The sequence below is a fragment of the Dromaius novaehollandiae genome, chromosome 1, assembly GCF_036370855.1.
Source record: "Dromaius novaehollandiae isolate bDroNov1 chromosome 1, bDroNov1.hap1, whole genome shotgun sequence".
Lineage (NCBI taxonomy): Eukaryota > Metazoa > Chordata > Aves > Casuariiformes > Dromaiidae > Dromaius > Dromaius novaehollandiae.
Genome location: NC_088098.1, coordinates 139,121,800 through 139,149,763, shown reverse-complemented (window position 1 = coordinate 139,149,763; position 27,964 = coordinate 139,121,800). Strand labels below are relative to the sequence as shown.

General features: G+C 38.0%; 1 protein-coding gene across 1 annotated transcript in view; it reads right to left on the bottom strand.

Moving 5' to 3' along the window:
* Window positions 1-26,981, bottom strand: part of MID1 (midline 1) — a 260,488-nt gene extending 233,507 nt beyond the window's left edge. Inside the window, exon 1 of the mRNA XM_064500438.1 lies at window positions 26,828-26,981. The gene's annotated coding sequence lies outside the window, so the exon portion shown is untranslated. The remainder of the gene's footprint in view (window positions 1-26,827) is intronic.
* Between the last annotated feature and the right edge of the window lie 983 nt (window positions 26,982-27,964).

The window sequence follows — 27,964 nt, the reverse complement described above, 5'->3', positions numbered from 1 at the left end:
TTTAATTTTTCCATGAACAGAAAAACAGCTTATGGAAAAAACAACACAAAATGCATTTGTTATTGTTAGGGAATCATCAGGTTCTGTTTTTTATCACTTACATAATTAAATTACATTCCTTGAAAATCCTAAGACAGGTACACAAGGAATGTAAGGCTTCAAACATGTAAGCGTGAGAAACTATGTTTGTAAACATGATTTTAAATTAGACCAACTGGCAATTGCAACTAGACTTATAATAGGCAACATAATTTTATCACAAAGGGCTGCAGAAGACTAGACCTATTTGCTGACCTAGTCTTCTATAAAATACAGTGCAGCAAGTCATCATGATTTTAAATATCTGGAAAAATAATAAGCATCATACTAGGGAAAAAGAAAACGGACACATTTTTGTAAGTTTCATGAAAATAGTTCTTTTTTAATGTAGCAAATAACATTTCTAAGCTACTTAGGAACTTAGTGCTATTGATCAGGCTTTTATGTGCTGAAAGACACTCAAAATTCTAAAGCAGGTGTGATGTGTTATATTCACTGCAGTTAACACAAGTACACAATTACACTTGAATATTATTCAGACTCGCAGAGAAAACTCTTTTAATAATGGCAAAACACAACAAAGAATTTAATTCCCAATCTTGCTAAAGGTTATCGCAGTCACTATTGTATAAACACTCTGAAAAAAATAATTTACAGAAGATTTTACTGGCTAAAGGTTTCTCATTTAAAGAATAGTTAGAAAATTAAAAAATGTGTCCGCATTTGCTGCTTATTTACCAACTCATAGTTTAACATAATTTAAAAATATCTGTGTTACCATACATGTGCTTGAAAAAATGCTTATAATGAAAATGTAAATTGATCCTTAACTCAAGTTTTGGAAATTCAGTAGAAATTAAACAATAAGGAGTCTGTATTTTTATAGTTTTTTTTCTTTCAACCTATAATTTACCACACCTGCTTGAATTCCTTTCTAATCTTTTATAAAAGCTGAGCTGTTAACAGTTTATTGTTGCATAAAGTGTATTATTAAAATATACATTTGGTTTTTGTTTCCCTATGAAGTCTGTTTTACAGATTTTTTTCTTTATTTGTGTATTGCTTTATATGCATAGGTTATACAAATATATGATATAGTTAGTATAAATACCATGAATACTATTTTAAGGTTCAAAAGTATACTCTGTCAGCCAAAATGTGATACAAGTGTGATTGCAAAATGATGTTTAAGTTCATTATTATTTTGTTTCTGCAGCAGTCAGAAGCAGTAACTACAATGATTCTGCTGGCATCTACTAGATGTACAGAGTAAGAAGCAATTCTGGTTACAAAGAACTTACAATACATTCAAACAGACAGAAAAAGGATCAGAAGTGCCATTATTGTCTTTCCCATGCTCCAGATTCAAAACTGAAAAAAAATTACAGCCTCAAGTATATGGTGGGCCATCATTTTAGGGACTGAATTATGACACTGTAAAGAAGTGTGTCTAGCTAGCAGGAACACTCATTAGTCACTTCTGAAAACTGAAGATGAAATGGTTTGCTCGAAGTCACCCTGGAAGTCAGAATGCACCAGGTAACGATCGATGTTTCCCTAACCCCACCAAGGGGTCATAACATCTGCTCAGTTAAATACAATATTGAGCTCCAGTCTAGTTTGCTGTTATTTTTCCTGACTAAACTAGCTTTTGCAGCCTCTTCTAACACAAGTACTGTAAGGGCAGCCAAGAGCAATGGTACATTCAAACGATATATAGCAAAATACTCACCAGATAGATACTCCACTACTATTCATTGCCTTGGTAGTGCTGAAAAATCCAGAAAGAGTAAATTCCCCTGTTTGCTTAACATTTAGTTAGGACACAGTGCCTACAATTATATTAGTCAATTAAATGAGCCTGGGACTGTTCTCTGGCACTGAGGCCAAGAGGCATGGAATAACCCACGTTCACACTGTTAAATTCACTTGCCCTTCAAGACAGGGTGGCCACAGCCATAAGTCTTAATGGGGTTTTTCCTGGCTCATCCTAACACCCAGACCAGGCCTAAGAAAAGGTTAATATAGCACAAATTCGCCATGCTGAGCCCTTTCTAATCACAGTCCAGCATCCAAGGACCTTCCTCGTTAGTAAGAGGTGCCTTGGCCTTGTGCTGGCCCTTTCTTCAGAGATGAATTTCAAGCAGAGTGTAAGAAAAGAGCATTTCTCTTTCTCTGTCTTTGAACGACACAGACAGTTCAGCTGTAAATACCAGTTGTGTCAAGGTAATAGCTTGGTTCCCACTCAGTTACAAAGAAACCAATTAAACCAATTATTTATTATACTTCTTTCATAGGTCTGGAAGCCCCGTCCAGCTGTTTATTTTTTGTATATAAGGAAAGAAGCTTTTTTTTTTCTTTTTTTTTGAAACACAGCCATTTATAAAGATAAACACTGTCCAGATGTTTGGTTTCTCAAATCACAGGGGCACAAACTATATCACCTATATGAAGTAAAATTCCTTTTGATTTCGAAGTGGGAGGACAGAGTTGTACACACTTCTTGTTCTCCCCTGTACCCTCCATGGACTTTCTCTTGCTCTGCATTCCCAATATTGCAAGGAAAGGAGAGCAACAGTAAGAGAGAGAGTTTTCCTCTGTTAGGAACAAAGAACTAATGCCCACGTGGAGAAACTGCTTTTTATAACAAAAACACATCCTAAAAGTTAATTACTTTCAATTTGACACAGCAGGAGTGACTGAAGAAACCATTGAAACAAGCAGTGCCATCTAACGGAGGACCTAGCTTATGCAACGTGAGCATTCACATCATGAGAAAATGAAAAATCCACAAACTATTGTCAAGCCACAAACACACAAGGAATTTTTCAATTAAAAAAAGATAGTTCTTGCCAAGAAGAACTCATCTTCTAAGTTTAGACATTTTGGAAACACAGAAAATTTGATGGCTTGGAGAGAAAGAGACACACAGATCATTGAAGTAAAGCCAGATGGGGGAGGTTGCACTCTTTCTGACACACGTGATGACAGGATACGTTTTGCAAGTGTAATACCACTAGCTGGTGACTCATTCCCAAAGAGAAATGTGTCATAACCTACGGAAAGGTTGGGGAAAGAAAGTCACCAGTTCAGCTTTAGGGTTGCTTCCTCCTGCAGAGATCAGCCCTTCTGCCAGGCGCTCGGAGGCTGCGGTACCACGAGGCACTCCACTGCTGATGGCCACTTTTCAGTGCCTGTTACAGAAATGACTACAGGTTCCACCCTGCACATTAAAACTAGTTAGGTTTATAGAAGAAAAAAGATTTCTTAAGTTCCCAGGAAGAAATGGTGATGGAAAGTCCTTATATGACTTTTCAAATCCTAACCAGGTAATATCATATTTAAGGAGTTTTATTTCAGGAGGCCGGGAGGGGAAGGGGACAATCACAGTTAAATGGTCATTTTTGACTGCAATTGGTTAATCAATAAAGAGAAGGGAAAAAAAAAAGAATCCTCACATTTTTAATAGATTAAACAAATTAAAATGGTATTTGTATCCAAAAATATTCAAGACTTAAAAAAAATCTTCAGGAGTCAATACAATTCTAAGTTAATTATGTAAATTAAAAGAATGTTGAACTGTTGTATGACAGACCAAAAAGAAGCACAAGCAATAAATTTTTCTCAATGGAAGATTCATTAAAAATCCCTCTATAATTTAATTAAAATCATGCCAGGAAACTAATTTTGAGACAATTTTAATCTTAGCTTTAATTCTCTAATTGTTTTAGTGTTTGAGGACTTAAAGTACAGCAGTATGAGGGAAAATAATCTGGCACTTTCGAAAGCAGGATAATTAATGCTTGAGTTTTAAAAGTGAATAATATCCTTGTGGCAGTCAGCAGACTATTTTGTAAATTTATATGGTAAAAGATATAGCTATACTAGCATATAAAGCAAACTTGTATTCCTAGACTAGGTATAGCATACCTTGCTAGAAATTTTAAGGAGAAATACCTTTTATTTCAAAGGGAATCTTGGTGTGTAGCAATGGTATATTTATATCCCATATTTTTATTGAACGCTTAATTAATTCTTATTTACATTCAAAGGCTGACTCAAAGCCAATGCATAAAGATTGCATAAAAGATTGCTTTGCTTGTTTTATTTCACATCTCTTGCTTACAGCACACTGAAAGCACAAACCTCAATACATTTCACTCCTGTTTCTCTCTTCCCGTTACATATGAGAATACTGATTTATTATTACAAGGTTCTTCATTAGCAGGATTTAGTAACTGGCATTTTGGGCAAGAGTTTAGAGTTATTTTTATGAAAAAGATTTGATGTGTTTTTATGAAAGTGTAATAGATAAGCATCCCTGAATCATTTGCTTGGTTAAAAAAAGAAAAAATCTATAGACTTTATAGATATTTAAGACCTAAAAATGGAAAGACAGTTTGAGATCAACTAAAAACAAATGGCAAGGCAGTCTGAGATAAACTAAAACCAAATGTACAAATACAGCTTCAGTGTAACTGTGAATTTAGCAGCAAATTATATTATACTTGACTGAAATAGAACTCTGTCTTCTTTACATTAATAAAGGCATATGTTCAATCATGGTAAAGAACTGTATGTTCCCATATGTCTTTATGCATTCATGTTTGTGTTAAAGATAAGGCAATATTTAAATAACTTAACCAGTTTATGAGGCTTCAATTTCTGTTTCCTCTAAAACTTGTCCTCATGTCATCTTTACCATTCGATCAACATGGGGGATCTCAGGTACCCCATCTGCCATTATGGTCCATTTCTTTTCTTTCCAGTGAGAAATGAGATGAAATCACTGGCAAGATTAGACTCATTTCCGGCACTTGACTTCTTTTCTTTTACATCTTTCCAAGTACAAAAAGTCTTCCTTCTGAGCGATTTGGAGCAGACAGTATCTTTTCGGGACTTTGCAAAATATCATCTGTGTGGGAGGCCGCAAAATAAGCAAAATATGACCTCAAATGTCTTGGCATCAGCCTCCTCATCTCACCTCCAGCCCCTTCTCCCTTAGGGTGACAGGTGTTACAGGGAGGTCTTCAGCTCCTAGCCCTGAAGGAGAGATGAGCTGGGCTTATTGGAGAGAGCTTCAGCACTAAGAGACGTATGAAAGAGTCTCTACCAAAAGTAATCACTGCCAGACCCCTTCCTTGGCCCCCCCAGCCAAGGTCAGGTTGCAAATTCATTGTTTATGGAGAGCCACCTCACCACTGCTAGCAGTAGCTAGTTTTAGTATGGTAATATATTTACTAAGGGGGCAGCCAGCTCAGATGGATGATCTAGCTATCAGTGAATACATGTTTCTATCTACCAGTTTAATAACTAAGCTGGTCAAAAGGATCAAGTGATTTGCCCTAGGTTATTCAGTAAACAAGGGCTGCGCTTCTGATTAACATCCGAAGTGTTTCTTTCTACCACCTTTAGACCTGAATAGTAAAGTCTTCTTTCAAGACCAGAAAACTGAAGAAGCCAAGAAACCAGTTTTAAGCTGCTTCAAATTTCAGTGAAAGACCAAAGTATCTAAATTGTGAAAGTGCAAATTACTAATAGTTAAATCTTAGGAGAACAAAGTGCAGGAGTTTATAAACAAAAACAGATAAATTCATATTACCTATTTTAGGAAGGGCATACAAGACATTGCCAAGATGGATTAGCTATATTGATCCACGTTTGCCCTCAATTACTACTGGGAGATGAGGATTTAGCTTTCCTTTTCACCTACAGAATTCTTTTATGAAAAGACATCTAAATTTTATTTTGGTAGAAGTAGTGAAAGTAGTGTGTCTCCTTGTAAAGTCTCTCTCCTTTGCTCCTCCATTTCTCAGATCCTCCTCTGTAAAGTGAGGATAATGAAAGTTTCCTTTTCTCTTAGCCTTTGTCTGAAATGGCTTTTTAGGTTCCCGGGAACTACATCCATACAAAGAATTCCTAACATAAGAAAGCCCTATTTTCAGCAATGCCTCTAAACACTGCTGTGTAGTAAACTGTACAAAAGGTTACATAACTATGCTTTAATAAACCACAAATTAAAAAGTAAGAAAGTCCATAAAGTTCTATCCATAAGTTTAAATGTTCTTTTAATATTACTGCAATCATAAATAAGACATCCTTGGGCATTAAAGGTCCCATCATTTAGATGTTTTTTCTTGATGTTTGCAGTGTTTATTAAACTACAATCTCTTCATAAATGAATCACAGGCTCCAAGTATGAATTCAATGCTTTCCCCAGTAAAAATAACATCAAAAAGTCAAACTGTTTTAAACATACAGGACTGTAAAGTTCACTTTTCATTCATTATCTCCTCTGCACCTGCTGTAAATACTTCTTAGCTTAATTGATGGTCTCGAACAATCACTGTTTATATTCACTTTGGAGTTGCTTCAGCAGGAAGATAATAGTTACTGTTTGTTTTCCTTCGGTTTCCTGGCTGTCACTCAGAACCAGGCTGAATGGAAACTGATTTTACATTGCAGGGGTTAGGCGGGAACTCCTGCACCCACCACAGCTCTTTGTTGCCTGACTCTAGTTAACACTTCACACATTAACCATACTTCTCCACCTCTATTTTATATTCAAGAGCTAGCATTTTTATTGCACTCCAGTAAACCAAATTGCTTTCAGGCAACAGGAACACATCAGGTAGTAAACCTTGGCCTCAGGTCAACCATTCCCGCATTCAGATCTATGGGAATATCACCCAGGGAAGCACACCACCTGTCTGATTTCACTCCTCAGAATTCCCCCATAAAACAGATTACAGGGCTGGTCCCGTACCTCACAGATCCTGGGCGTGAACAACCAAAGAGCACTGTAGGGAGCAAGACCTGGACGTTTACTCTGCTTCCCAGTTCTGGCATTAGACAGTCTCTGGGGAGCTGCATCATCTTGTCCTTCCTTGCCCAGGCTCCCTGAGTGGGCCATAAGGAAGAGAAAACATAACCCCAAGCTTTTAATATATCCTATACTTTGACCTTGAATCTGCAAAGCATTCTCCAGGGTAAAAAAAATTAATGCTGTGTAGGTGGGTGACTCACATGCTTCTATGAAGAGAAAAAGAAAGCGAGAGGCCCTAACTAGTGTTTTGACAGGGAGAATTTGCATAGCAGGGGAATCTAGCTAAAAAAAAGGAAGAACGAACAAACAAAAAACTGATCTTTTTAGCCCATATGTGACAGAAATGGAGTCATCTCTGAACATATTACTGTTACTCAAATATACTAATCAGTGTATGTTATTTTTGCTTATGGACTCCCTTGTTACCTCAGTGGTCATGTTTAGGTGACATCCCACTGAGCAAATACTACATATGAACCTAGGGGAGAAGTCGCACCTTGATAGATTTTAGTTAGCCCAAAAAAGGTGTTGAGCAGACAGACTTGCACATGCTCAGCTCTTGCACAGTTCATACTTCGACTCTACATGTGTTCAAAGAGAGGATGGCCACACTTAGCCCCCAGAACAAAGGGGCTGCGTCACAGCAGGCACAAATCGTCAATGAGAACACAGGGAAGAATAGCTTAGATCAAGGTGATAGCTGAAGCTGCCTCATCTAAGGCACTTTTTAAGGCCAGACCTAGCTTCTCAGGGGAAGCTGGGTCAAGTCTTTCGTGCCACATTTCTGTACACGCATGACTTGGTAATTTTATTTTTGCATTTGAAAACGAACCACACCTCTCCCTACAATTACTAACACTAGAAATACAATATTTAAATTAACAAAAAGGTGTGATTCTCAGGAAGACTGTGATTTCCAGTATTAAGTCATAGGTAAGGTAACTTTTTTTTATCATTGTAGAGTTTTGTTTTTTCAGATGCATGTTTTTCAACAATATGTTTTCTAGCATTATCAGAGGAAATCTACTGATAGACAGCTAGTATGCCACAGTAAATGCCAACATCTTCTCTTAAAGGAAGAAACATTTCTTAGTGATAGAGAGAAACGGGTGTGCCAAATTCCTCCCAAGTGCTTCTTAATTATATATCAACTCTACTCCTCCGAAATCAGAGGGGTAAATGACAGGCTGTGCCAACATAGTGCCACACTCCAGGACAAACTCCCAGTTTTTAAGAAAGCACATGGGTAAAGGCAAGGATATTGCCAAAAATGTGCCTACATAACAAATGTTTTGAAATGAATGCAAATAAAACTCAAAAAGCTTCTCCAGGGGAACTGGGTTTAGTATTACTCTTGTGAATGGAGTGAAAACAGGAGCATTGATTTCAGCTGTGAGTGGTTTTTGGGTTTTTTGGTTTTTTTTTTTTTTTTTTTTTTTTAGATAAACATTCTTGCCGTTAGGGAATTGGTACCTGACAAATTCCACGCCTTGATTTATCACATCTCACACAAAAATGTATCTAATTGCAAATTGTTATTTCTGCATTTACAGTACTATCATTGTAGCCCACCATGATTACAGCACCTGTGAAACCCAGTGCCTGGAGGAAAACTACTGTACCACCATCCTTTTTCTATTAATGGCGTAATTCAATACATTTACCTTCCTGAGCCCTGTCATTCTATCTAACCCAAGCTACACGTTTTCTACTGAAGCACTACAAGAAATGTTCCTATATTTTACTTGCTTAATATGGTGAGTAAGTCTCTGGAGGAAAAAGAGAGGAAAAAAAAACCCTGAGAGATACTCATTTTATGTCTTGCTAGAAATTCCAGCACCATAACCTTTTTACCATTTATTGTGTTTCTCTTTTTTAACATTGAAGTAAATTAAAAACAGAACTTTCAACAATTTGGGAGTTAGTTTAATAACAAAGTTAGCAATCAAACTTGTCAAGTAGATTAGTAAAGGATTTTCATATTGATTCACTTTTTTTTTGTTAGTCACCTCCACAACCTACAGAAACTTAAAGCATCTCCTGTAATGATTACTAGACAGTGCTATGGAAAAGAGCAGAAAAAGGGTAGAAAAAAATTTTTTTTTCTTAAATAAGTAGCCACTATAAAGAATCAAATCCTGTGTTTCCATGCATATGCACTGCTTCTTTTTACACTCAGTGGAACTGAAGGCAAAGTCACACCCCTATTTAATTATTCTAAGATCTTATGCAAAAATAATTCAAAGCATATTTCTCCTCTACAACCCTATAAACCATGAAAAGAATTGTCACCTTTGTTTTTCAAGCTTTAAAAGATACCATTGCTTTGACAGTGCTCTGAAAGAATGCTCTCAATCCAACTAATATTGCAACTCCAAAGAAAATGCTTTCAGATTCTCTCTCCTTGTTGCCTTTGTTACAGTTTCATTGTAAAAATAGTAAACCCAGATATACCTACCCAGCAATAAATATTCGTAGTGAATCTGCTTTTCTAGGTTTGTTCCATAACAACTGTTACGTTTAGTCCTCGGAAATGATCCCACTTCAGGAATCTAGATGTAGCCAAGATCTATCTATGTTAAAAAAATTAACAAATAATAAGAAACAGGAAGAAAGGAAGAAAGGAAAAATATAGAAATAAAAGCAATGTATTGGAAGTGGCTCACTTGTGAACCAGTAGAATTTTGTGTGGGACTTTAAGGAGTCCTAAGTTAGTTCAATAAATAAAAGAGAAGTTTGATTTTCACTTTATAGTAAGCCTCTAAAGGTGAGTTGTTTTTTTTTCCCCCCTTTTCAAAGGTGGCCATCAAAATGAACACGAGTAGAAAACAACTGCTAATATTAAAAGAATGTGTAATTGGACTTCTGCAGCCAGCTTCCTTCTCTTTCACTCCATTATGGACACACACTCACACAAACCTGCACAGTCACATGTGCACACACAATTGCTTAGAGAACACAAAGCAGTGAAGTTTTGGATGCACCAAAACAACTATGCTGCCAGAATCTTCTGAGGATGTTTAGCTCAATCCTATAAACTGTGGTATCATTACTGTGATCAAACCCAGGTTATATCTGGAAGGAAAGGGGCAAAAGAAGAATATTCCCTAAGACATAACAAATGCTGGCAGCCAGATGTTGCTTTTTTATTTTTTTAGTTCTTCTGAGTAGACTATAATTTTCTCTGTGTATTCAGAAGTGCCAAAGCATCTCATCAGCTCTGCAGAAGTTCAGCTTGGCTACATCGTTCCCCATGGTTTCAAAGGCAATCTGAGCTCAGGTATCCTTGTAGAGCAAGCCATGGTGCACATCACAAGGACCTCTGAGAGGGCTTTGTCTGAGAGGGTATATAACAGCATTAGTCACTGGAAGCTATGAGAAAACTTGATAAAGTGCATGCCTGTGCACTTGGGACATAAATGTGTGGCTTTGCAACTATCACAGCTCATTCACACCATGAGTAGGGGGACACTTTTACCAACACTAACAGTACAAAACACTCCAGCTTTGGGGAATTATGTACTCACTTATGAGGCAAGTTTGTAATTAAAGATTGGCTTGAGCCTAAGTTTGATAAACTTTCTTGCCACATTCTTTCTCATATGCAACCTTATTGCCACTGGGAGGACATTCCCCCAATCTCTGGTTAGCTTCTCTAGAGAGGAGGATTAAAGGAGACTAAGCCAAACTGCTGCTTCATTAAGAAGAAGCTATATTCGTAGGACTCCTGCTGGATATCCTATTCCAAGTCTAAAAAGATGTGTTAATAGAAGATTATCTAGAGCCATGTTTCCTTGCTAGCTTATCATGGGAGAAGTGGTCTTTGTCCATCTTTCTCTTCTCCTGAGAAAGACCCTCCCCTATTCACCTAGGCCCTTCCTAGCAACAGCAAAGGGAGACCTGCCCATTTATCTTGAAGTGAAGCCAGTTGGTCCTCTTCTGTCCACCCTACTGCTAGGACTGATCATTTGCTCCTCTGATGAAACGCTTCCTAACTGAATCCGCCAACGGAGATACAACAATCCATCTGCTACCACTGCAGCATTGTTGAGGAACAGATACTTAACAGAGGGAGGTATAGGTGATTCCAAAACATAAAAAGGACAGAGGACAGTGAAGACACAGATGCTTTCTGCTAAAAAATTCAGGGCAGAAATGTGAAGGAGGCAGGGAAATAATGGAACTACTGGATCCTTGAAAGGAGATGGAATAGAGCTCTCCCCAGACAGGCTCATAGGAGTCACTACCTACAGCAGAACATTTCTGAGGGAGGCTGGAACTGAAGTACTTTGCAGCATATCAAGGAACAAGTTTCTGCACGGTATGACATCATGGATTTGGGAAGTCAGTCTATCACTAAAGAGGTGAAAAAAAAACCCCTCTTGTCACACATTTGCTTTTATAAATCATAAAGTATTCATTCCCAGAGATTACAGATATGTTGACTTAATAGTGTTAAGTGCCCTTACCATTCTTGCTTAAATGACCAATAAATTACAAAGAAATTCTCAGAGTGCCAAGGAAGAGAAAGGTTACTTTTAAATTTGTTACTTTACTGGCACTCACAATTTCTCTCACCACCAATATATTCCTAGACTGCTGTGGGGGAGTCTTAACAGGCTTCTAAAAGATGCAGTGAGCCAACTTGTAGTTATTTTAAAGAAAACATCAGTTGTCTAAAATTTTGCACCCTAGTACAGACCCTGTTTGTCTGAAAAGTATTCAGGCCATATAAAAATGGTCTGCTGGACAGAGTCCAGAGCCTTACAGACTAAAAGCATATAACTTTACAACATTCCACTTCAAATCTTGCATGAAAATGCTGGTTAGCAAACTGTGATAGGTAAAGGAGGGGAATGGCTTTTAACACTGTCAAAACATTTTGGACCCAATCTCAGAAAAACTGTAGGAAGAACAAAGTGTAAAAGTAGCATCTGTAAAATATTCCAGACTCCACTCTTTCTGCATCCTTGCAGTGAGATTTCACTCACTGTTACCCTTACGGGGAGGTATGACCAATATTTTCAGTTTATAAGGTGTGGGCTTCTTGCCATCTCTCCAAAATTCAGATGAAAAAAATCATCTAGCTAGCTATGGTCTGTTAAACCATTTTTCTGCTGTATTTAGAATTAAATGTGAGGCTTCAGTCCTAAGAATATTCTCATACATATTTAATTTTACTGCCATGAGTAGCCCTACTAACTTACATGTGACTACACTACACAGTAAAGTTAAGCAAGTGTGTCACTGTTTGCATGTTCATGGCCTTAGATCCCTGTTCTGGTCCACATGACCTAACATAGCTAGACATATCTGCCATAAGTTAGGTTCCTTCTACTTCCATTTCCCCAATTCCCCATGGGAATGGTGGTTCAGTGCTTTTTCAAACTACATGCAAAATCTGCTACTCATTCATTAACAGTTTAAAACTGTTTAAACATCAAAACTCTGTGTGTGAGGTGTGGAATTACTTTGCAATATCTAATCAATTCTGAGGTAGAGCGAGTTCTTTAACATCGCAGAACTGGCGAGTGAAGTCAATTCACCGTAGACAGCTATAGCTTATGCAAGTGGCTCAGGCAGGCACACTTGACATAGGCTACAGCCCTTGAATTTAGTGGGGGCGGGGGGTCACATACTAGTTTGTGTGAATATACATGCACAAAGCTGAAAAATAATAGGTAAAACAGTTTGTTTCAAGGATCCTTGTACTCAACAAGCTGCAAGCTGTGGTTAACCAAAGCTGAACTTTACCAAGTAAAAGCACGTTCAGCAAAGACAGATTAAGTTTCCGGGAAAGGACGATCAAAGCCTGAAAAGAAGCACATTGCAACAGCGGGAGGAACGGTCAGGGACCTGGATGAGGATAAAGGCTGATGAAACTGTGGATGAATAAGACTAGCCACCCTCTTTGAAAGTGAGGCCTCCTGAGCAGGGTTGGTGCCCTGAGATAAGCCCAGTCACATCTGAACAGCGTGGTCATAAGAGTGAAACTGGTAGCTCATGTGGTTAAGTGCCCCCGAAGTAAAAGCCATTTGAACTTGTTCCAGGAACTGGCAGCATTGTATATGAAACTGCCAGGTGCACAGATCTGACATAAAACAAGGTCCCTTCAATTCCCCTTATAAAGTAGTCGCTGCAGAAGCAGAACCATTTTCCTTAGAGGACTATTCCTGCCTGCATCATCATGCTGTAATTCCAACAGACTGGGGGGTTGGGTTTTTTTTTTTTTTTTTTAAACTTACTACAGAGAAAGAAGGCATGGGAAGAAGTACTGTGGAGATAAATTACTTTGTACAGGCAGAGTTAGAACTGGGCAGAAAACAACTTTCCTTTGAGAAATGCCTCACTCTAAACCTAAGTAAATTTAAGGCAGTCTGAAACAGAAGAGGAGTCAGAGAGAAAGAATCACTAAAATGGGCATGACACTCACCTGAGGTGTGAGCTCTGAGCCTTATTGAAAGAAAAAAAAAAAATACAAAGTGGAACAGAGATAGCTATAGAGCGACGCTTGAGGCAGCCAGGATCTGGTCACTCATCCAAGATATGACAGATTCAGGGTTAAGATCCCATTCTACCTACAACTTGAACCTGACTCTGAGGGAGCCTGGACTAGAGAACTTAAAAACAAATTTATCTGTACTTGTGAAGCAGACTTCTACATTTCTTGTCCACATCCCCCTTTTACCAGGAACTGTTAGGACTGAAAGGTCTTTCTGTCATGAAAGTGTTTTTGAAACAAGATCAGTCCTGCAAAAAAGTTTGTTTTGACCAGCTGCTGTTTTCCAGCAAAAATGATTAGTGAAAAAAAATGGGTAAATAAAACAACATTAACCAGAAATATCTAAGTAACTCATTTTGCTTTGCTAATTAAGTAGAATTAAGCTACTTTCAGAAGAGGACAGTGAGTGCCATGCTCACAGGTCTTTCCAAGACTAGTCTGTACCACATGAAAAGCTACTCTGTAGATCTTACAGAAGCTCCAGTAAGTACAAAATGTGGGTATTAGTATTTTCATGCAAGCCATTGAGAGGATCTTCATACTGGAGCTCCAAAGCCGATGGTGGCTTGCAGTGCCACCTTGTAAACTAGGAAAAAAAAAAAAAAAAAAAAAACAGGTGAAAGATAGAGCTGGGTCTATCTGTATCATAGCCCAGACTATTGCTCTAATTGGCAGCACATTAGCTATTTCAGAGTGCGCTATTTTTTGTGCTTTGTACAGAAACTCCATCCTTATTTAAACTGGCACACACTTTTCTTGATTCTCCATTTAATATGCCTTTCCCAATAAAGAACTTTTTAATCAGAAAATTCTTTAATAGCAAGAAGAGAGAAAGAAGTTCTTACGCTCTGAATGCTATAAATTTGGCATATCCTGATTGTTCTGAGAAAGCACATTATGGCTCGCACAATTGTCAAAATACAAGTCAAAAAGTAGAAATGGAAACTCCATTATGCCATCAAGTCTGTACCTCCACTCTTTTCAGATCTGTTTTCTGAAGAGCCTTTAAAGACTTTGTACAGTTCATTTTCCAATGGTTTAGTACATACTGCTTTACCACTTCCCTTGGAAGACTAGTCCACATAAATGTTACTCATAAATTAAAAAGGAATTTATAATTGGATACAGATCTTTTCCCAAAACTGTCATACACCATATATTAATTTTTGTATGTTGATCAGTGCAGTTTGAGTGCTTCTGTAATACCCATTCAACATCCCTTGTTAAACATGCTAGAATGAAACACTGCAAACAATTCCTATTCTTTATGTCTTTGAAATCCTTCCAGACACTTATATTCTTTATAGCCACCATTTTGAACATTAGGCAGATAAACACTGCAACTGGAAAGGCTATACTATACAAAAAAAGGAACTTTATAACACACTTCATTTTATTGTTTCAGTTTAATAGTTTGCAACTCAATTTTAGAGCAACATATATGGTGAAGAGTATCTCTGGAAGCAGAAAGACATTTTGTCTTTTTGTGGGAAGGGAGAAGAACATATAACCATATCTTTTGCAAGATGTCTGAATACTGGTGTTTGCACAGCAGAGGGTATTTACAGCACCTGAAAAGTCAGCAGGAAACTATATGATTGCAATTGTTTGTTAGACTGGAATTAGATGATATAATTATATTATATTATAACCCTTATATTGGGGGGGGGGCAAAGGAGCATGGTTAAGAACAAACGACATACTTAACTTTAAATCTCCTGTTATTTAAGCCTCGCTCTCTCTTAAAGAGTAAAACCATAAGCCATTTTGGAGATAGGCCAACTGTACAGATTGTGTCCAAAACCAAGCATGGACTTTGAAAAAAACAGAAAATCAAACAAAAGAAACAAAACCCTTTCTCTTTTCAGAGTATCTTAAAAGCCCTTTTCCACCTACAATTTCACAGAAACTTTAGAGAAGACAAACTAAGCCAGTGTGATTAAGAACAGAGAAGTCGTACATCAAGCATAAACCCTGTGCATAGCATATAGTGGAAAGAGTATATGAGCAAGCAACCTCTGTCCATCTGAGAGAAAGGAGTGGCAGGCGTTAAACAGTGAACATGTGAAACAGTGGGGCACTGCCCTCAGCCCTAAAGTGTGTTTGCTCCGTTGGTGAGTGAGATAACGCATAGAGAGTATCTGCAGCTTTTAAAAATGAGGCCAATTTCAGTTGCCAGGGTCTAACCTATGCATTCGTGTGTTCAAAGCCTTAAAAAAATCTCTTGTCAGAAGTTTTGTGAGAGGTTACAGGAAAGAAATTTTCTTGTGGTCCTGTGAACACAGGGATCTCTGCTCTCAATACTTCATAAATTGACTGTTTCTTCCACAGGACAGTGCAAACACTAATATTACTACTTTGAAAATCCCACCTGCTGATCATTCACTGATCATTCAGAGAAAAGAAGCCATAGCTGTGTCCAGCATTTCAAAAAAAGGAATACTCCAGGTGGATTAGTCTGCACTTATGGGCAAGAAAGAAGAAACCTTGGGCACAGTCTCTCCTGAAATGGGAAAGTATAACATTGTCACTCTCCTACCACTGTGTTTAACAGGTACAACCCAGTTCAGGCTATCCTAAAAAATAGACAGAGGCTTGAACACAAGATGTAGGAATCAGCTGCAAATGATAAAACTGACTTCTTCAGGGCCTGTTTTTTTTAAAACCCTAGGTAAATGGAAATCTGATTCCATACTTGTTCAAACAGCTCAGTACCTTCCCTTGGTGAGAACTCTCCACAGAAGACCACAAAGTCCAGGCTTTTACACCATCTTTCTCTCAATGACACAGGCATCACAAGAGGGAGCGAGAAGGAGTTTATAACCACACAGATTTCCTGCAATCTCATGGCCACAGCAATTCCTTCCTGAGAAATACTCAGCACAGACTGGAATGTCCTTAGCCAGGGAAAGACCTCCAGCACACATCTTGCATTTCCAGGGCAAGCTAGTCCATTACATAAAAGGTAGACCAAACCAAAACCTAGAGAGGTTTGGTAGACCAAACCTAGAGGAAAAAAAGAAGAAGAAGAAAAAAGAAGTTCTGCTTCTGGCTAGCTTTAGGCAGCCCATCATCGTCTCTATTGTAGGTCTTGTTCTGAAGTACTAATTAATTATGAAAGGCTTGGTAGTGGAAGCTTAAGACCAGGCTCCATGCCCCTGGAAGTTAAGCACTACAGAACCTAATTCATAACACAAAATCTTTTCTCAATCCAGTCTTTAATGTCTTCAGCAGGAAAAATATTGAGACTTAGGTCACCTCAAGTTATGCTTTGCTTCTGTTTAGAATACAGGTGACAGCATCCAAGTTCAGCAAATTAAATAGTTCCTTCAGACAGACAAAAAAAAATTTCTTGAGTATTGGTACTATATTCATACATTTCTGGACAAGAGGTTTGCCACATGTTCTGTTAGATTTTTACTTTGACATCTGTCTTTAGTATAAATACACTAAAAGCCACTGATATGGTCCTATGGTCTTAATCTAGGAGAATTATTGAACCTTGTTTGAAAGATGATGTTCTGCTAAGCAAATTTGAGCTTTGGACTTAGCTTGTCTAAGCACTTTAAAGAGGATTTGTCTCTAGGCAAAATGTTAAAAGCTATTTTTGAATAGACATATGGCCATACAGTTGCCTATAATTACTGAATATTTTAGTAGCCTGGTTCAATTTAACTTTTGCAAAATATTTTTAGATGCAGAACTTCTAAACCTCAGAAATGAGAGTGATGTTGCCTGTGAATATAAAATGTAATATGCTCTAGTTCCCTGAAATAGTAACTGAAAGTCATAGTAATGATTGCCATCAAAACCAAATATTTTACAAGAGTTACACATTGGTTGCCTGAGACAACATTCCCTTCCAGAATAAGGATTGGATTAAGTCAGAGAGCACTGTGAAAGACGGTAAGCTTTCAACAGCAATGAGCAGAATGTGTTATGAAATCCCTCCTGCGAGCTGGAGTCCCCCATCACGATCCACATGGCCTTACTCTGGAAGCTGTGAAATTCACGGTGGCTGTCTCATCACTTAGGCTAAATACCGGTCTGAAAAGCGGTTCTGAAAAACACTGCCCTGCCTGCAGCGGGAATGAGGGGATTTTATTCAGCCTCTGCCTATCATGTACCTGCCCCATGAACACAGGGAAGACTTGGAACAGTATGGTAGCAAAACAGACTGTTTTGCTAGCCAGTATACCTGCTGTAATGCCTTCGCACCCTCCCTGTCGGAACAAAGTAAACTATTCATAGGAAAATGAGTAGATGGACAGGTTTAAGTGGATGCTTGTGATATTAAAAAGATTTCTGCTAACACTTACAATTAAGTCAGTCATCATTCAGGAATTCAGTTTACCCACTCTGACCTCAGAAATGCTGACTCATTAAAATGAGGTTATGGAAATTATCATGCAGAGGAAAAAAAAAGAAAAAAAGAAAAAACTCACTTCCATTTCCATGTTTAATTTTTTCTGGTTTTACATTCTCTTGGATCATCAACTCTAACTTGGGACCTGACTGATCAAATGTTATGCCTCTTATTCTCCTAGTGAGCTTAATGGATATTGCACAACAGTATACTGCATTGATCCACTGTAACCAATGACTCAACACTGCTGAATAACCATGGGAGATGTACTAATTTGTTGCCCATAGTACATCAATAACACATTCTGCAAAGCAAACCAGATGCTACACCATGCTCTCCATGGACAACCTCATCACGTAACTCTGAGACCTACCTTCTATTTAGACAGAGTGCTTGGGAGAACAATGTCCCCTCCTGCACTGGCACAGGCTATTTTAATTCTCCCACATTTATTTGCAGTAGATATATTCTTGCTTGCCTTACATCTACAGAGATTGTTCAGTTTTTTATTAGTACATTACATAATTTTTATAATAAGAGGAAAAAGTATGTATTTTGTACAATGTCATAATGGTTACACATGTGTAACTATTTCCACTGAGTTTTACTATGATTTCAGTAGGTTTTGCATTCTGCATGTCATCTCTTTATTTGTTGCTGCTAAATGCTAATATTAAAATAAGAGTCTCGCTGATGATACTTGAGACTAATGACTGGCTAGAAGTTAAAAGCGGAGTAAATGCAGTTCCCAAATTCCCAAGCAATTAGTCTATAATATTAGAAGGAGCAAATCAGACTCTGCAGCGCTGAGCACCCTCGGCTGTCTCATATGTTGTATGCAATTCCAGCCTGATGCCGAGCCTGCTCTTCCCCAGGGATAAGGGCCTGCAGAGTCTTGCTCTGCTGAGCTACTAGCACTTAGTTTGAACAGGAATTGGGGGTGCAAGGTGGGAGATAAAGGGCAGATGCAGGCCCAGGTCATACACAACTATGGAGCTGGGGCATGGCCATAGGGCACACCACATCTGAAATAGGGAAACATTCCCAAATTCCATGCCAAAAGTCTGAAGGAAGGAATAAGAGAAACGCAGGTCTGGAAAAGTCTTTGTGGGGTCACGTATCTAATCCATTTCCCTGCTCCCAGGAAGGATCAAGTATACTTAGACCATTCACAACAGATGTTTGTTTAACCTGTTAAAAACCTCCAAAGACAAGGATCTGACAACCACTTTGGGTAATCCATTCCAGTGCTTAAATGACGTTGTAGCTACTAAGTTTGTCCTAAAGTCTAATCTGAATCGCCCTTGCTGCAGATTGCTTTTTGTTCCATCTTCAGTGGAGATGATGAATCACTCGCTGTCATATTTATGACCACTTTTCTGTATTAGAGCACCATTTATTTTCTTTCCAAGACAGTGATTTGCCAAACTCAGTTTGTGCAGGTAGCACTTTGATTGTCAGATCAGAGAGTCACCTGGTTGCAGCAGCAGTCCCCAGCTCTGGCTGGTTCCCACACACCTGCTTCCAGTTTCACCATTCTCACACCAAGGCAGTAGCAGGCAGCAGGCGTGTATAGGGGTAGCAGGGAGAGCTTAGCCACTCCTTGGGTCCTTCAGGTCAACGAACCTGACCACATTATTACTTCAGAAGAGTCCTTGTACAGGATGCTCTGGAACCTATGTTTTAAATAAAACATGCCCAGTTCCTGCAATCTGTGTCATGTTTTCTTGTTACATTTTTTTGTTTGCTTTGCATTAGACTCTCCAGTTTGCATGCATGTTTCTTGAAGCACCACGTACCAAACAGGATGAAGAATTCAGGCTGGAGGCTTATCATGGTGGAACAGGGTGAAATAATTACCTCTCCTCCTCTTGTATACACTACTTTCAGTAATGAGTCCCAGAATGACATTTTCATGTTTCAACATTTTGTCATATTGGTGACTCAAGTTCAGTTCCTGATTTGCAATAGCCCCCAGATACTCCTGCTAATTATAATTTATTGATACAAAATGGGAAATAATTCAATTTCCTTCCTGACTGTAGTGATTTGTGCCTCTTTTTATTAACTTTTATCTTCTTGGTTTCTAACCAGCTTGCCAGTTAGTCAAATGACTTCTGCATTTAGTTCTATTCACAAACTACATCTAGCTCTCTCAGCCTGGATGATGTAATGAAAACCTTACAGATGAAACCTCCATTGATTAAACTTTTTAATTTCCTGGATTTAAAAAACCTCAGCTTTTTATCTTTTAGTGGATTACAGCAATTCTGCAAAGCCCAAAACTTTAAAGTGTCTCTAATAAAGGATTATTCAGCTGATGGTTCTACTTGACTGTAATCTTCAACTTTCTCCTATCATGTTTTGTTTCTTTCATTCTCATGTGACATAGACAAAACATTCAGATTCAACCCTTAAGGGAACAGAAATATAAGAACCAAAACCTTCAACACATATTAGGTTAACTTGTAATATTAAAATGCAAGCTAACAACTGTAGGTCACCTCACTGAGCTCATTTTCATTAATTTAAACCAAACAATTCTGTTGTGCATTCTATCAATGTGAAATAGTACACATTAGAACCACAAAATTAGATGTCTAAAATGCCAATCTATCTATAAGGTATTACTCAAAAGTTATGGAGATCAACAGATAAGCTTATTACAAAATCTGGGCAACCTTTTCATTTAAGAGAACACTGTAAACTATACACAGCACTATCAAAATGCATTTGGTTTTTTATTATAAGTGTTCTGTTTCATACCATGAATATGGTGAGACTCTAGAATGAAGGATTTATAGACTTTGCCATTTTGTTTTCTAATGTCAGGTGCATTTCTCTACTCCTATCACTGTTGTCCAATGTATTGCACATCATGACTGCACATCAGTTTCACTGCATTTTTTTCCCTTCTGTACTGACAATTACATGACTGTCCAAACAGTTAAAAACAAAACAACCCCACCCACTAAAATATGAAATATCAGTGACTCTATAGACACAAATTTTTCAGCTTTTTGATCTGTACACAACAAATATGTCATCCTGTAGGATATACATTTTATTGACATATTTTAAGGTTTATTTGGTAAATGAATCATACATGCCAGTTGAGTCCAGTGATTTACATCATGTAAAAACAGAACATCTTAAGTAACACATGTGCAATAAAAGCAAACAGATGTTTACAGTCTAAGCCCTGCACTAATGGTGGTGATATGGCAATGTATGAAAGGCAAAACACAACGTATCCAGAATTGCCCACTAGAGTGTTAAGCGCAGCTGTATAACTTTGAAACAACCACCAATAGGATATCCCAAACCACTTTGTGGCCTATTGCCATACTTAATTATGAATTCTTACCTTAACTGCTAATACTTAAACTCCTCTGCTAAAATGGTGTGGAATTTCTTGTGAAAGAGACAAAAAAGAAAAAAAAAAGATAAGAAACGTAGCAAAACAATTGCTTGTTTTACAGAGCCAACATAGCAGGAACACTGTTGCTTCATACGTAGCGAAATTAAGTGTGCCCAAAAATATTCACCTTAGGAGGCCTGATCTGAGGTTTTATATGGATTTTTCCAGACCAGGCAGCTACAAAACAGAAAGGTTAGAAACTCAGCAGCAGGAGCACAGGCATCACTGGAAAAGCACAGTGAACAAGTCATGACACTTATAAACTGACACCCTATATGCTGTTTAATCTAGTGTGTTACAAATAAAAGTGTTCTCAGCCTGTTGGAATGAGTGGAGCTATGCACTTGGTGTCAAAAATGTCATTTCATTCATAGCCCTGAATGTAAACTTCACTAAATGATAAATGAAGCTGAAATTATATGAAACTTCATATAATCATATCTAGCAAAAAAAAAAAAAAAAAAAAGCTCATTTTTTTTCCTGCCATCTCCCTAAATCTGACATGTGCAGGACCGATGTTACAACTACCACTGAGTGAAACCAACAGTGAAAAAAGAATGAAATTAAAAATCTATCCCTCAAAGGACTTTTCCAAAAAAAAAAAAAAAACCTATGAAATTAAGGTGCTAATTTTTTTCTTAAAAAATTCTATAAGTGTTAGCTGATTTAGCTATAAGCAGATATCAGGTTTTCCATTCTCTGTGCACAGGATCAGAAGAATGGAAGCTTTTTGACTAAAAAGAAAAAACAACGAAAAACAACAACAAAAACCAAATACTCTGCCCCCTACCACCAAAAATAATAGCACAGCATTTAGGCATATTTGGATTTGAACATGTGCTAAAATCTTAGATATAGATGTGTTGGGAAAAATGCATCTGTGTACATTAAGAGTTTCAGCCTCAACTGTGTTCTTAAATGTCTTGCTGAACATATACATTTAATATGAAATTAAAATAATAAGAAAATTGAACCACATAAAACATGCTCAGAAGTGTTTATGCATTCCCTTAATTACTTGCTACAGCACCAAAAGTTAGATTTAATACTAACATTTTTATTCGTGGGAAAAAAGCTCTCTCACACACACACACTATGGAAATACTAAGAAGCTGGTAAACTCAGATTTTAAAACAAGTTGTGTATCTTCAATACCTTCCCAGATGAGTCTTAAAGCTCTATCTCTAATAACTAGTTCTGAAATATAACTTGGAATAAACATGAAAACAAGTTCAAATGATAAGCATGCATAAAGCAGACTATTTGAGAGATATCACAGGACTAGAGAATTCCTTGGGCTTAATCTTCAGCCCGGTAGTTTTCTGAACTTTTCAGACTGGATAAACATACTAGAATGCATGATAAAACTGCAGTTTTGCATCTTTTTCAAATAAAAGCTTCATGCTTTATGTTTCTTAACTCTTTTTAATTAAAGGACTTGCATTTTTTTCCTGCCTTGAACAATTACATATTGGTGAATAAGTATACAGATTTTGCAAATTTCATTTTTTAAACCAGAGCACAGTTTAGTGTTCTCTGATCTGGAGCAGTCCTGTTTTCTTTCCCCACTTCCTCAGCTTTACATTCACTAGCTTTTTGTCTCCTTCATTTGCATGATTCTTAAGCACATATGCTCACAGGAGCTAGTAACGTAATGCTAGAATAGAGGCTTCTAACAGGGAATATGATGCCTCATTTTTAGGTTGTGGGTGCAGCCTGATCATCACGACTATATCCTCAAACACGATGGTTAAGCAGAGCCAAGTGCGGCACTGTGGAATGAGGACAGCAGCTGGACTAGAAAACACAGGTCAGATCTGGAACGGTATTTTAAACTTTAAACTCCGCTATACCTACCCAAGGGTGGAACAAGAGTAATGCAGAAGTAAAAATAAAATAATAAAATAAAATAAATCAAAAAATACGTACTTTTTGTGGATCGCATAATCTCTGGATAGCAACAACACTAGGTAGATGTTCTGGGCAAATGGATTATGATGCCCTTCTCTTACTTCCTTATTATGCTTATTCATAACGAAGATTTAACCTAGTGCAGTGCAATGCATACTGCCGAAGAGCAGATCTCACCCAGGCTTTGGGCACCCATCTCCCTCTTGCCATATTCTTAGAGTCCTTGCTTACAGCTCTGCAACTGCTCATGGCAATTTTCAATTAGGCATGTGCTTCAGGGGAAAAAAAGGAATTTACCAAGGTCACGTAAGGGCAATGAAATCACACATGCCATATAAAATGCTTACACTAGAAAATGATAGCATAATGGAATGGCAAAGCCTTTAACAAAACTGTAAAGAGAGCATGCAACCAGTGCAGCATGCTCGTTTGTTATTTCAAGCTCTCTAGTTACACTTTTGAAAGCCTACTTTTTTTTTTTTAATTATTATTAAACAAGTGTTAAGAGATATTGGTGGTGGTGGTGGTGGGGAACTGATGTGCCCAACTGCCAATGTACACGAGTACTCAGCTTCAAATTACAAGAAAAAAATGGAAGTGAAAATAAACACATACGGTGATGGTTCTGTTCAACTCAAGCAAAGAAAGTTTTCTGTTTGGAGGATGAACAGGTAACTAAATGTGAAAAACATTTACGATTTCCAGAAATATTTAAATTCAGAATGAGAGAGGGAAATGTCGGAATGTTCTTTCACTTGTAAACAAAAATTTTATGATAGATACATACAACATTCTCTACTTTAAAAGTCAATACATTCGACCTGCAAAAGCCACAAATGAGTGATAGTTCACATAAGTTTATCCCATTGGTAATACTACAGAGAGACAAAAAATAATTTTGGCCAAGTAATCAAAGCCTTTATCTTACCTATAAATAATTTGGGGCTTCACAGCCCTGACATGCAAACAAAATTTCCAATTCAGTCATGCATTAAAATCAAACTGTCAAATCCAAGTAGTTCTGTTTCACTTCAGTACTGTCTCACAGTTACACAAATAGAGATAGTACCATAAGTTCACGCACAGATTTGTTGGGCTCAGCCCCTTTGCCTAGGTTCAGCATGCTCATCTGCAAAATGCACAGTCCAATATGGCATCACCGCTGCATCCTGAGTACCACTCTATTATTAAAACTGACCTCAAAGAATCCTTGAATGAATGAAAATAAGCCTTTAAACAGGGTTGCAGTAAACATTAGTTCTTTTTCTGATCAGTGAAAGAAATACATTACCTATTAATGTGGATTGGAGACCAGTGGCAAGGACACTAGGCTGACTTGCAGGAACTCAGGAAAGAGAGCGGGGTCATTGTCTAACATAGTCACAGCTACTGGATTTTTTTTCTTCTTCTTCTTTTTTTCCCCCAATTTGAAGTAAAACCCATACTTGAAATCTGCCCCATACTTTAAATTGTTGTGTCTACTTCTTGATTCTTTTCTCACTGTAAACAAGATAAAATTCACCCAGGATGTGTCTTCCAGTCATACATCTTGGAAAGGGAAGATTTTGCCTTTTGTGCATCCAAGCCAACCAAACCTTGTGCACCACCATCACCATAGCACCACACCAAGGCGGATCCAGTCCCACCGCACTGCTGTGAGCACAGCACGTGGCAGAGCAGGGCACAAGGCATACATCACGGCTGAAGCGGGGGAGAGCCCTCAAAGCCCTTTGAGCCCCTGGATGAGATGCACTATCAAAGCTTGCCTCAGGGCAGGCAGGGCCAGCACTGCCCTGATGTGGCCGCACAGATTTTACCCAGGGGCTACTTAGAGCTTGGGGCAGAGCAAACTCATGTCAGTCCAGTATATATTGTGAAGACTGTAAATTGGGTTTCCACCCCACTTTGTACAGAAAAAGAACAGTTATGATTACAACATGGCTAGTCACTAAAGATAGGTGCACTATAATTTACTGGACAGACTAGAGATAAGCCAATACAAAAGCATGTTTCTCTGGTGTCATCTCCTGCCTTTTAAATACATGATTTAATTGTGAACGTTCCTGCTTAAAAAAAAAAAACACTAAACAAATAAACAGAAAAACAAAACTCTTTTCTCTGTGCTCCTGCTCAATTCACGATAATAAGGGTTGCATGAGAAGTACAGACCCACCAGGATAAGAAGCGAGACAAGTGAAATTTTTTATACTCCCTGGTTCTGGCCTACCCATCCTAAGTTCTTTGCTGTGGTGATGTCCACCAAGACCAAATACGTTTCAAGACAAGGAACCCATTAGCTTTAGTACGGAAGCACTTTCTTTGCAATGTTGATGATGCTATAAGAATCTCTGCTGAAACTAGTATGGATTTTCCATGTAATTCCCATTAATGCCTCTCTAAGCATTACAAGTCAGGGGTTTAGAAATATCTTATACATAAATGAATGAGAATCTACATTAACACGAACCTTGTGTTAGTAAGGAATTAACAAAATTCCTTATTCTGAACAAATTTTAACCAGGCAATATGATATTATTACTTTCAAGAAGACGTTCATTTGTAAAAATTTGAAAAATTTATAAGGAAGAGGGTTTACGATGATAAGCTTCTTTTTAAATTTCTAAACTCTCAGGAATATGAATGTAGTTTACTTTCCCACTTTGGCCACCAGGAAAGATGTAGCTACAACTCCTGTGATCAGGGCATTCACGTGCACACATAAATATGATTAACAATAGCAATTTCTGAAAAGCAGTCATATGCCTTTCAGTTGCTAAGACCAGAGAAACAAAATCACTCTGAAAACAAACTCCACCTGCTTCTGAATAGTTCTCTGTGCTTCACCTATTTTTTCCTAGAAAGTACTTTACAGAGAAATCAGCTGAAAGTATCTTTCCATTCCTATCTTTGATACCATCACTGCATAAAACTTGAATGATCTTCCACAATTAACAAGCTGATGCTTGCTAATTGTGCAGAGCAACATTCTTCAAATTAGAAAGCTGCTTGAAATATGTTATTTTCAATTTTTATTTTTCATTATATCCTGTCCAAAATCTTCAAGGAACAGACTTTCACTCTCTGTCTCGCTCTCTCTCTCTTTAAGGGTTTAGCCAGACCCTATAGTAAAGGTTATCAGAATATGCAAATATTTTCAAAGAAACACATATCCTTATTCCGAACTTGGATAAACCCCATGGCAGAACAAGTTTTGCTTACACTTCCTAGAACAATACCTGCAGTTTATTTAACTCACTGAAAAATCCCTATTACTGTAGGAACTCCCTGTATTCCAGCAATCACCTTCCAGCTATGCTGACTGAGCTGCATTCATACACATCAGAGTTAAAAAAAAAAAAAAGTACTTTTTATGCTACAAAATCACAGACTTCTCCAGACACATTAGGACCATAATGTTCTGTGTTTGCAGCAAATCAGACAGTTAATCGATACATCTAGCCTTATTTCCAATCTCAGCTCACATCTGTGTTCCATCAGAGATAAGAAAGTTTGATAATGTCTCTAGTAAAAGAAGGTGTATCCAAATTAGAAGCACATGGAAAGTCAGATAAGCTAAAGTAATTGTCCACACAGATGTTGCTGTACATAAGAGGCTTACTTTTACTTTGCAGCCTTTATAAAACATGCAAGCCATTTTAGGAGGGAACAACAGTTGTGAGAACAAGTCTTACAAGGAGCACTCTGAGCCTCTCCGCAGTTTAGCGCTGCTGCCCGTCAGCTGCAAGGATCCGAGTGACATACCTGCTTCTCCATTTTTTTTCCACTGACAGTTTTTCTTCTTTTCCTGAAGTTGAGAAAGGGGAGTGGGGGAATAGTCCTTCCCAACGGGGAGCTGAGTTGCCCGGTCTGCGCTGCTGTTCTCGGGCTGAAGGGAGCTGCCGTGAGTTGGAGTCAGGAAGCGGAGCTCTGTCCAGCCTCCGCGCACTCCCACTCGCCAGGGCGTGGGCTCGCTCCTCTCGCGCAGGCAGGCAAAAACCCAGCCACGCTCATTTAAGTCTAACAGGTTTCCTTATATAGGTAAACACAAATTGCATTCCTGGTGAAAGAGGCTAACCCGGAGTAAGCTTAACTTAGTTAACTCCACATGTACCAAACGGATCTGAGTGCATGTCGTTTGCTAACACAGCCCTGTGAAGTGGCTTCAGCAGGGAGAACACAGCTTCATTGCAGCGTGGTTTTCAGCCTATGAACTGTACTATAGCTTAAAGCTAGAATAATACCAAGGACTATAATAATATTATATTAAATAGTTGAAGTTTTTACAATGAGGTCAGAATACCTTACTTATCTGATATTTTACTCCAAGATAAGTACACAAGATGATACAAGATGCACATATTCTGGTATTGCTAAAATAATTTCAGCCCCATCAGGGTTTAAATGTAAAGACCACTGTATACCAAATGCTATATGAAACAGTTATGAAACTAAGATTGCAATATTGATATCAAGAGAAGACAGCAGTATAAATAAAGCTTGTTTTACTCTTTTTTCAGTTCCTTCTTTATACTATGTAATAGTTAAGCTTCTGGTGATAGATCTGTCTTTGTCAGGGAAGTGTGATTATGATATATTAACAGACACACCCTTATCTAAATAGAGATACATAGAGTGGCTACATAGAACATACACCTATGGGAGTTAATACATATGTACCATACTCTGTAGAGCAATGTGACATATATTTCATGCGCTTTTGACTCCTCTTGTCTGCCCCTACTCACTAAACCACTTCCGCAAGTACAACATACACGTATGAAGAACTTCAGCGGGCAATTAAGTACAAGGAGAAATCATTTGTATGCTCTCCTTTATTCTGTTCAGTCAAGATTCATATGTTCATTGCAGTCCCCCTTCTACAAGCTACAGCATTGCCAA